General features: G+C 43.0%; 1 long non-coding RNA gene across 3 annotated transcripts; it reads right to left on the minus strand.

Annotated features, from left to right (window-relative positions):
• Nucleotides 1–2,799: 2,799 nt before the first annotated feature.
• On the minus strand, nucleotides 2,800–8,830 carry LOC308188639. Of its 3 annotated transcripts, XR_013945663.1 has the most exons (3): nucleotides 8,565–8,830; nucleotides 6,241–6,337; nucleotides 2,800–3,061 (listed from the first exon to the last, which is right to left on the minus strand). It is a non-coding gene; the product is annotated as an uncharacterized lncRNA (long non-coding RNA). The 3 variants fall into 3 exon arrangements; XR_013945662.1 differs by lacking the exon at nucleotides 6,241–6,337; XR_013945664.1 differs by lacking the exon at nucleotides 8,565–8,830 and having other exon boundaries at nucleotides 6,241–7,377.
• Nucleotides 8,831–9,253: the final 423 nt, after the last annotated feature.

A 9,253-nucleotide genomic window follows, 5' to 3' on the forward strand; every position in this document is an offset into this window, starting at 1 on the left:
TGCTCTCACCCAAAAGAGCAAACAATGGCTGAATTCTTCCTGCTTTCCCTGCATCATGAAGGAAATAATAGGTTCTTTCTATCTAACCACACATTTTTACATGATTCGCAGGAACAGAGCAAATTTGCCAAATCTGGCTGAAATCGGTCTGCAGGTTCATAGTTATTAGGACTAAATTGATAGATGGGGGAACAAACAACTTGGCTGAGTCGACATTGTTTCCTTAAGAAAATGGACTAAAAATAGTTTTCTGCTGTGAATGCCCAGCACTCTGGGGGCTCTTTTCACAATGAATAGATGTAAATAATTTTCAGCCATTTTAAAAGACGTAAAGCCTAGCTATCTGATCCAGCTGAAATAACTTTGCAAATGGAAATTAGCTCCTAGATATACAAAAGAAGAAAAAGGCAAAAGAGTCTCTAATAAAAACTGGGATGAAGCATTACAAGTACAGAGCAGACTTCTGGTAAAATGCTGCCATCCTAGCCATCGGATCAAGACATTCTTGTCTTTTTTAGCTTGCATGAAATACAGGCAAGCTATTAACCCTTATAAAACCAAAGCAATGGCAATATCCTCCTTGTTATCTGGGGCAGAATTAAATGTGGGGCACGGTAGCCATGCTGTCTGTGCAGAGACAGCTACATGGCCTCCATGTGATCCAGCCTGAATCTGGAAGCAATCTATCTGTGATCTCACGGGGATGAATTCTAGGTCTTACTGGGTTAAGGTCACGCTAGTTTGCAGAGCCTTGTACTGCAGAGTCGCCTGCTATTAAATCTGTTTGTATGAGCTGATGCCAAGTTCTACCCATGCTTTGTACTAACGTTGTTATTGTGCTGCTGCTCGCAGTTACCTGTGGCCACAGTGTCTGGTTATCTACCAGCTGGTTACCTATCAGCTAGATAGTAGCCTGATATTTCCTAGACTAGAGACGGTGTCTGTTTTTGTGACATTTTATGTGTCTTTGCTGTTGTGATACAAAAGATTAAAAACGATATTGTCAAAAGTAATGTTTTCCCCAAAGATTTCTCAGCTGACACAAAGCACTCCAATGCATGAGTCCGACATGCTTTTTGTCACATCACAGCTTTTTCTTGGAGAGGAACTTCAACAGTTTTAACCTTGAAAGTAGGCACATGAAGCACAGTAATGCAATATAAAAGGTAAACTCTGGTCAGTTTCCCAAAACTGCTGGTATTCTAAATATTTGGGACCCTGAAGGATGTTTTCCAGACCTAGTAAAAAAAATTAATATGGAAACTCATCAGTACTAAGTTATCTGCAACCTGTTAAAATGTGTGTGATCAGAAACAATTCATCAGGAATACAATTGATTTACAATGCAATAAAATTGATTAGCATGCTGCTGAGTTTTAGCAATACGTCTTTCTCAAACAAATTGCCCACTTCTAACAGTGACATACTTTTGAATGACTGAGCCCAAGTTCTTTCATGGTGTAAATCAAGCACTGGAGATTTGCAATCATAGCTTACATCTTACATCATTAAGCTTAGCTGGGTAACAAGCACTAGTCTTGTATTAGCAATCTGCTTCTCCTTTCTCCTCGGTCTCCACAATAAATACCTGACAACTCTTTCTGATAATCAAATGTGTAGTTCATGTGCATGTTAAGCTGTCTGTGTAGATGTATCCTTTTGTCAGCATTTTCAACAAAGTCCTGCAAACAAAGCTGAGATGAGACATCTCTAATTCCTCACTTACAAAGAGCCACTTTCTTTAGCAGCACAGTACCTTGCAGCATCTCCAGGCATATATTTTCTCCTGACAACATTCCAGTGGTAAAATCATAAAAGCTGCAACCAATTATCTTCTCAGAGAGTTCCTAAAACTTCCTGGCGAGTGGAACAAGACAAAGCAGCAAGGACTCTGGCCCTAGTGTAATTCTTCGAAGGAAAGGAGAGTGTTACTGGTTAGATAGGTAATTTCTATTTCACTTTTTACAGCTAGTTCTTTACAGTCCTAGATTAGGATAATAATAAAGTATGGTCTTCCTCTTTCTGCAGAGTAAACTTGTGCTCCTTTTTGGCTTTGGATCGTTGTCTGCAGACTGTCCATTGCCTGTCTGCAAAGAATAATGTTGCAGCATCTTTCAGCTTGGTGAAATGACTAGTGTGCAAAGCATCGGGTTTGTTCTCTGAAACCAGGGTTTCCAGCTGCCATCTGTTCCCTGACAAAGCACAGTAATCCCTTATTCAGGTCCTTGCAGAGTGCCATTGTACTATACATCAGATCACATACCTGATGAGTAACATGGATTCTGGAAGCCTGGGGTTTATTATCCCAAGTCTTCTCACTTTGTAGCAGCCCACCACTTTCCTTGAGGCTCACAGAAATGTTGTTGCTGTTGCCATTTACTTTACAACTTCAGTAAAGCTCAAGTCTTACAAGCACATAAAGCTGAACTGCCAAAGGGTGACACAGTTACCTTCACAAAGGGAACAGCATTGCAAACGCTATTCCTGGAAGTAGGTAACAGATCTAGACTTAGTCTGTGGTTGGTACTAACTGAACTAGGCACTCTGCCAAGTGGAAACAAAAAAAAAAAAAACCAAAAACAACAACAACAACAAAAAAAAACAACACTCCATTCACTAAGCAAATGGCAAATAACTTCGTGGTGAACTGCTAGTGACTTTTACACAAGCATAGCCTGGTTTCTTGCATAAAAGAAGCTCTTCCAAGGTCACAGCTTGATAAAGCCTATTCACGTTTGCAGAACACCCACACTAAACACATCAAAAGCCAAGAGTAAGAGAAGGTGCTAAACACCACGCTTCTGATAAGTTTTCTGCTAAATTGGGCTGGCTCGTTAGGTACCTCTGCTTCTAATTTGCACAGATCACTGCCCTGAGAGGTCTGCTGCTGGCATGCACACATGTACACACACGCACACACGCTTTGACTCTTCCATTTGCTTCCTGCAGTTGTCAGGGAGCTGTTCATCTACTAGAAAACGCCATTTTTTGCCATGGGAGAATTTCAAGTGGCCCTGGAAGTTTGTGTCTGCCTCTCATGTCACGGCTGATGAGGGAGCCACTGCAAAAACAAAGCAACAATAATTGGGGCTAACAGGAGAAACAACTTATTCCATTAGCAGTAAAGCAAATTAAGCCTGATGCCTCACAAATGTGTTTTCATTGTCCTGAGCACTAATCTGTACATGTAATCCAACTCTCAGCTGCGTTTCTTGTAACACTGCCCCCAGCCTGCCCTAAATCCTCCCCCTCAGGCTCCTCTTACAGTCCCTTGACCTGTTCATCCAACACCCAAAGCACTCCTTATGTTCCCTGCGTACAGCCTTCAGGCTTCCTGCTGAGCAAGAGCAAGCACAGGGTATGGAGAGCTGCAGGCATAGCCAGTGATTATCCAGTTATGGATAAGAGAGACAAGTCTCAGATGAGTTCCCCTGCAACTCCCCTCTTCCTGCCCCAATTCAGTCACCTGTCAGACCTTCATAACTCTGATATCTCTGCCAGCCATCCCTTTTGTCTGGAATTGGCCAAAGGACAAATATTTTTTTTTCCCCTTAAGATATGAAAGTAAAAAAAGCCAAGCCAAAGTAAACCATCCACCCCAACAAAAACAAAACCAACCAACCAAACAAACAAAAAAACAGGAACCCCCCCTACTTTTTCTTTCTCTCTCTAAGAGGAATAGATCACTAAGAAGCATGCAGACTTAGCATCCTTATACACTAGACAGTGAGTACCTATAGAAGGGAGAACCCATGAAAGGATTGGAGATGGAAGGTGCTCCAAATAACAGAAGAATCGCCGAATATCTAGGATGAAAAGTCCTCAGGCTGAGCTCTGTATTTCTTTTTAGCCAAGGCCACAGTGTCTCTCATGGCCAGGGGTCTGTCTGCGAGGCAGTGGGATAGCATTGCCACTGCCACCCTGGGTTCCAGAGGGTGTCAGTGTCTCTGCTGCAGCAGCACCTCAGCAGGAGAGGTGCAGAGTGACATCCAAAGCATTACTCATGTCCTTCTGTCTGCAGATAAGTGGTGATGGCAGTCCCTGATGGCTCTCCCTGGGCGATGAGCCCAGAAAGCCCATCCTGTCTGAGGGGGGAGGCACCATGCAAGTTCTCAGGCTCTTAATTCTGACTTTTCCCATCTCAGCCTCCCCCAAGACACAGATATTCTCTGAAAGGTCACAGACATCTCAACTTTATCACCGTTAACAATTTTGAGCAACATCTGGTCCTTACTAGTGCTCTTGTGGTCTTCCTGTGTGGTCAGTGACAATACTGCTGACTGTTGTATCACTCATTGTAGGGAGCCTGAGCTAGCTACACCAAATAATCTTGCTGATGTACTTCATTAAATAATAAATGAAAAATGAGCCGTTTTAGATAAATCAAATATGAAAAAGATAGAAATGTCTTGCTTCCCAACAATGTCCTAATGATAGTCCTTACACTAACAGTTCAACAGTGCTCTGCATGAATTCTTTGTCCTCCAGATTGCTGGACAGGAGCAATTTAAGTGTGAAACTGAGCTGTCAACTCTGAAAACTAAGTACTGGTCACAGTCCCAGCCATCAGACACGCGTCAGGGAATGGAAGAGCACACAAAACAACATCCTTGCTGGGAGAGATTGCCAGCCCAACCGCTAGCATCAAGAAGGAAGAAAACGCAATGAAGATGATTCATGCTTATAATATTTCCTATGAAAGTATGTGGGAGTACTCTTAGCCTTTTAACTTAACCTAAATTAAAAAAAATAAAATCTTGTTTCCAATTCAATAACGGAAGCATGCACCATTTTAATTAGCCTGAGAAATGAAGAAGGCCATAGTAAGACGTAATTCTCTCCTTTGATTCTCCATATTCTGCAAATTCATGATATTTACATGCTATATTAAGCAGGTTGAAAAGCTGCTGTCAGCCAAAAACAGTAAATAAATGCAAGAGTGGAAGAGCATGTCTGGAGAGTCATATGGAAAAAAGGCCTTAGCAGACTTCTGACTTATAAATATAGCACAGCAGTGATGAGGTTTTTCTAAGGGTATGGTAGCTGTCTTGAAATCTTTTGACTTACAGGGAAATAGAAAAGACAAACAAAATTCTCAAGTAAAGATTGATACATTTTAATGACCGGACTCCCTTAAACAGCACTAAACAAGCAGATAAGCTCTCGCTTCAGGAGACATTTCTAGGCATGGATACTACACTAGGAAGCTGGATCACAAGGATCTGCTTTTCTCCTATTAGTGCTAACATAATGATGGCTAAAACAGATTTTAGGTGCATGGTTGTTTATTGAGTACTGTCCATGATCTGGAAGATGCCAAGGAAGGCCAACCAATTTACACAAACTAGAAAGCTGCCTGTGAGAAACTATAAACAGAAGCTGTGGCGTGGGAGAATTGCGATATCAAGTTAGTGATGACTGTCAGGATGGGAATACAACTTCCAGCAGCACCTTGAATTTGGAACCTGCATTCCAAATTTTCTAAAGAAGTGTTGGCATTTTTGAAAAAAAGCACTCCAGTATCTAAGTCAGGAAAAGAACCAGCTGTGCTAGCAAGAGGAGGAGAAAATCCAAGGAATTTTTCAATGTTGTTCTCTCTCCACTACTCCATGGCATAAATTACAAGTCATAAGCTGTCAGTCTGAGTCATCATATCTCCAGGTCGCTCAGATCACTCCAACAGGGAGAATTCTCTTCATTTACCTCCTGTGCACCTCCAGTCACTCCATCTGTCACAGAGACCCTCCATTTTGTGTGGTTCCCCTGACGTAAGGCCCTGTGGGTTACAGCCAGAAGGGCAACTACAGAAGCCTAAGTTTAGACCATTTGTCTCTAAGCTGTGCTGTTGCCAGCAGAAGTCCTCTGAAACAACAGCTTAGAAGGATACATTTCTCCTTATACTACGCATTTTTAATCATTTCATAGCTTATCACCAAATGTGAGGGTTCACGCGATTGTAGCTCTAGCAAGCTAATGGAGATAAGCCAATTTTTGCCACTCAGAATCCTGGCTTTATTTCCACATTCCTGTCCACCCACTTGCTCTGTATTGTTCCACAAAAACACCTCATGCTTGGGCTATTTATTTTCAGATGTGCTACTTTTCTCTCTAATTACAGTGAGAGAGTAGATGAATGTGCTAGTTCTGTGTGAAATAAGCTAATTGTAACATCATCTATAGCGTTTCTGAAAAAGCGATCAACTCTGAATAAAAAAGGCAGTGAATGAAGGAGTAACGTACCGGCATATGCAGTAATTCTGCGGCATGAAGAAGTCTTGATAACTCAGGAATGTGAGTCAAATGTTTCAGAAAGTTTGAAGATGGGGCAAATTGTTTTCTGACATTGCATAGAAAAAAAAAATACAAACAAATCAAAACAAAAAACCTTCAGGCTGCTTGCTAATACAGTTGAGCACTATTTGTTTCTTTATATAGCTTGCAGCCTACAAAACTTTGCAAAGAGAGTCAAGAGTTGATGAGAGGGATGAGTCAGTGACTTAGGGAAGGAAAGAGGATTTTAGACACGTGGCATAGCAGGTGTGACGCAGCAGTCCTTTGCTGTAGGACACTGCAAAAATGCAAAACAAAGGAGAATTAGGGTTTGTCTGCAAGGGGACACTCAGCAAGTTAAGCCAATTCACCTGACCACGGGAAGCCAATGTGTATTAAAGCCCCAAATGGATGTCCTCATTTAGGATTAAAGTGGTCCTAATGTGACTAAAGTGGTCCTTAATCCTGAGGGACTTAGTCCTTGGCGAAAGAGTGCCCTAAATTGAACCAAAGGCATTTAGCCTGATAAAATCTTCAACACACAGGTTTCTGTCTTGTTAAGATATGCCGACTGACCTCATACTTCTGCTTGACTCACCATAACACTGCTGATTTTCCCCATGAAATGCAGCCTTAATTTAAATAAAGAGCATTTGGAGTGACAGGACGGAAGGAGTCTTGGGCAAATTACAGCCACATGCTGTACTGGGAGCACTGGAGACTGCGTAATATAATTCAGAGAACAGGTAAAACCAGGGCAAAAGCACTAACCAAACACGCCATGAGATAAAAATTTCAAGGCGAAAGCCTGGAGGTAGCCGCCCTAGATCAACAGCACACAAACTAATGTTCTCAGGGCAAACCACTGCTGCCAACATAGGGATCAACCTGTGCTTTAGTTGGGGTAAAAGTTTCCAGCCAGCGCAGATTTGCCTTGGTTCAAGAAACTATGTTACATGCTTTGGGGTAGAAGACAGGGAGTAGGAGGTAGTCAGGATTTTCCAAAGGTATCCTATCTACCTGTCCATAGCTCAGGGTTAGTTATAAACCACTTATGATGGTGCTTTGGGAGAAAAAGTGATGCTATGGTCACTTCCCTGCCTCAAGATACGAAACACACTATGGTACTTACAGATGAGGGGCATTACACTCCTCCTGATTTCCCCCCGTAAATCCATCTCTGAAAGGCCTAAGAAGATAAACCCCGAGGAAGGCAGGACAGACTGATCTCCAGGGCATATCCAGCTTTCAGCCTTCTGCCCTCAGCTTCAGGACGGGATGTCAGTAACAAATGCATCAGCTTGTGCAGAGCAGCACCCATCTGCTGGAGCCTGGACACGGCTGGGGTTAATTTTCCACAGCCCCAGCATATGTTCCAGGCTAATGGCTTCCTTATGAACAGCTAGAAAATGAAAACGAACATAATTAAAAGAGGAAAATGTCAGTCCCGTCCTGGCTTCCAAGGACACTGGCAGCAGGGATGGTATGGGGATTATTCCTGACACCTGCTTCGCTCTTCTTTTAAAATCTTCCACTGATGAAGATACAGAAACATTTATTTTCTAAAGAGGAAAGCCAAAACTGGGGCTCTGACAGAAACCATACAGGTTGCATCAGTCTTTGAATCTTTTGATATGCATCGCTAATCTCGTAACATGCACTTAACTGCAGTTCGGGGTTGCCTTCCGCCTACTTCTGCTACCAGTTACAGCAAATGTTTTCTCCATTCTGACTTCTGCGTGACCCGAAGTGTTTGGAAGAAGTTTCCATCTAGCTTCACTCATGTTGAAGAATTAGGCCCCAGGCCTTGCAGATCAGCTGCGCCGGCCTCCTTGAACAGACACAGGCAGAAGAGTCCTGACGGTGCTCTTACAGGCCTGCATAGCGGCCTCTGAGGGAGGGATATTCCTGTGGTTAGTGCTGGGCTCATTTCAGAGGTGAAAAAGGCCAGGTGAAAAAGAATGACATTCTCAAAACACGGGGCAGCTTGTCAGCCACAAACAGCAGGTTGTGGGGGCTGCTTTGGATCTTGGCTGTCCTTCGTGTTGCCGGATGTCACTGCACAAATCTAAGCGTACAGGAAAGCGAAATTCCTCCATGCTGTGGCCTGCTGGTGTGACAATCAGGCCCAGAGGCATGAGAAAGAACAGGTAGGAAACTTCTGTGTGTGTGTGAGTGCATGCACGAGTGTAAGATACACAGAGGGAGGGGAGACAAACCTAATTTTCTCTGAATGAAGATAAATCTGTCTGGCCTGGCAGCGGTGAGACAGTAACCCTTACTGGAGCACTTACCTGATCACCTCAGTGGCTAAAACAGGGAAGAGTCTGTACAATAGAAGAGCAGACAACATGGTCTTTCACCATCACTGCGGAGAAAATAGCTGTGTTTCTGTAAAAACAAAACAAAGTGCATGTAGCAGAGAGAAAGTGCAGGAGGTACAGATGAGGCTTTTGCTGCTGCAGCACTCCTTGCACCCTTGCAGCTAGGTTAAATCCACAGCCTGCGAAATCAGGTGAGCTGGCATTAGCACTCAGCCTCGTTAAGGCACAGCTTTCTAATCCAGGTGTCACGGAGGTGTGCAGTCTTACCTGCTCAAGGAGAGGGAGAGGAAGGATGAGTAAGAGAAATGAAAATGGGATGCAAGGAAGGGCAATGCAGAAAGGACAGTCTGGAAAACAAAAAGTAAGTTTCAGGTATAAGCTAAATCCAGTGGAAATTATGATGTTTCCTTTCTTTTTCTTAGAAAATGTATGATGAGGAAAGCCCATCACTTGGGAAAAAGGAGATGAGAGCCCTGTTTTGTTACAGAACGTTTCAGGAAAAGGTAAAAGTAGGGTCATGTTTGCAAGGCTGGATTCTGAGTGCCAACTTGGCACTTCCAGCATCAGTACCAAACAGCAAACCCAAAGGGTGCTAACTAGACTGGCTAATTCCCTCATTTATTTGCTTCAACAATAAGGCCCAATTAGAGATTTATTAG

This window comes from Anser brachyrhynchus, assembly GCF_964034855.1.
Source record: "Anser brachyrhynchus genome assembly, chromosome: 2".
Lineage (NCBI taxonomy): Eukaryota > Metazoa > Chordata > Aves > Anseriformes > Anatidae > Anser > Anser brachyrhynchus.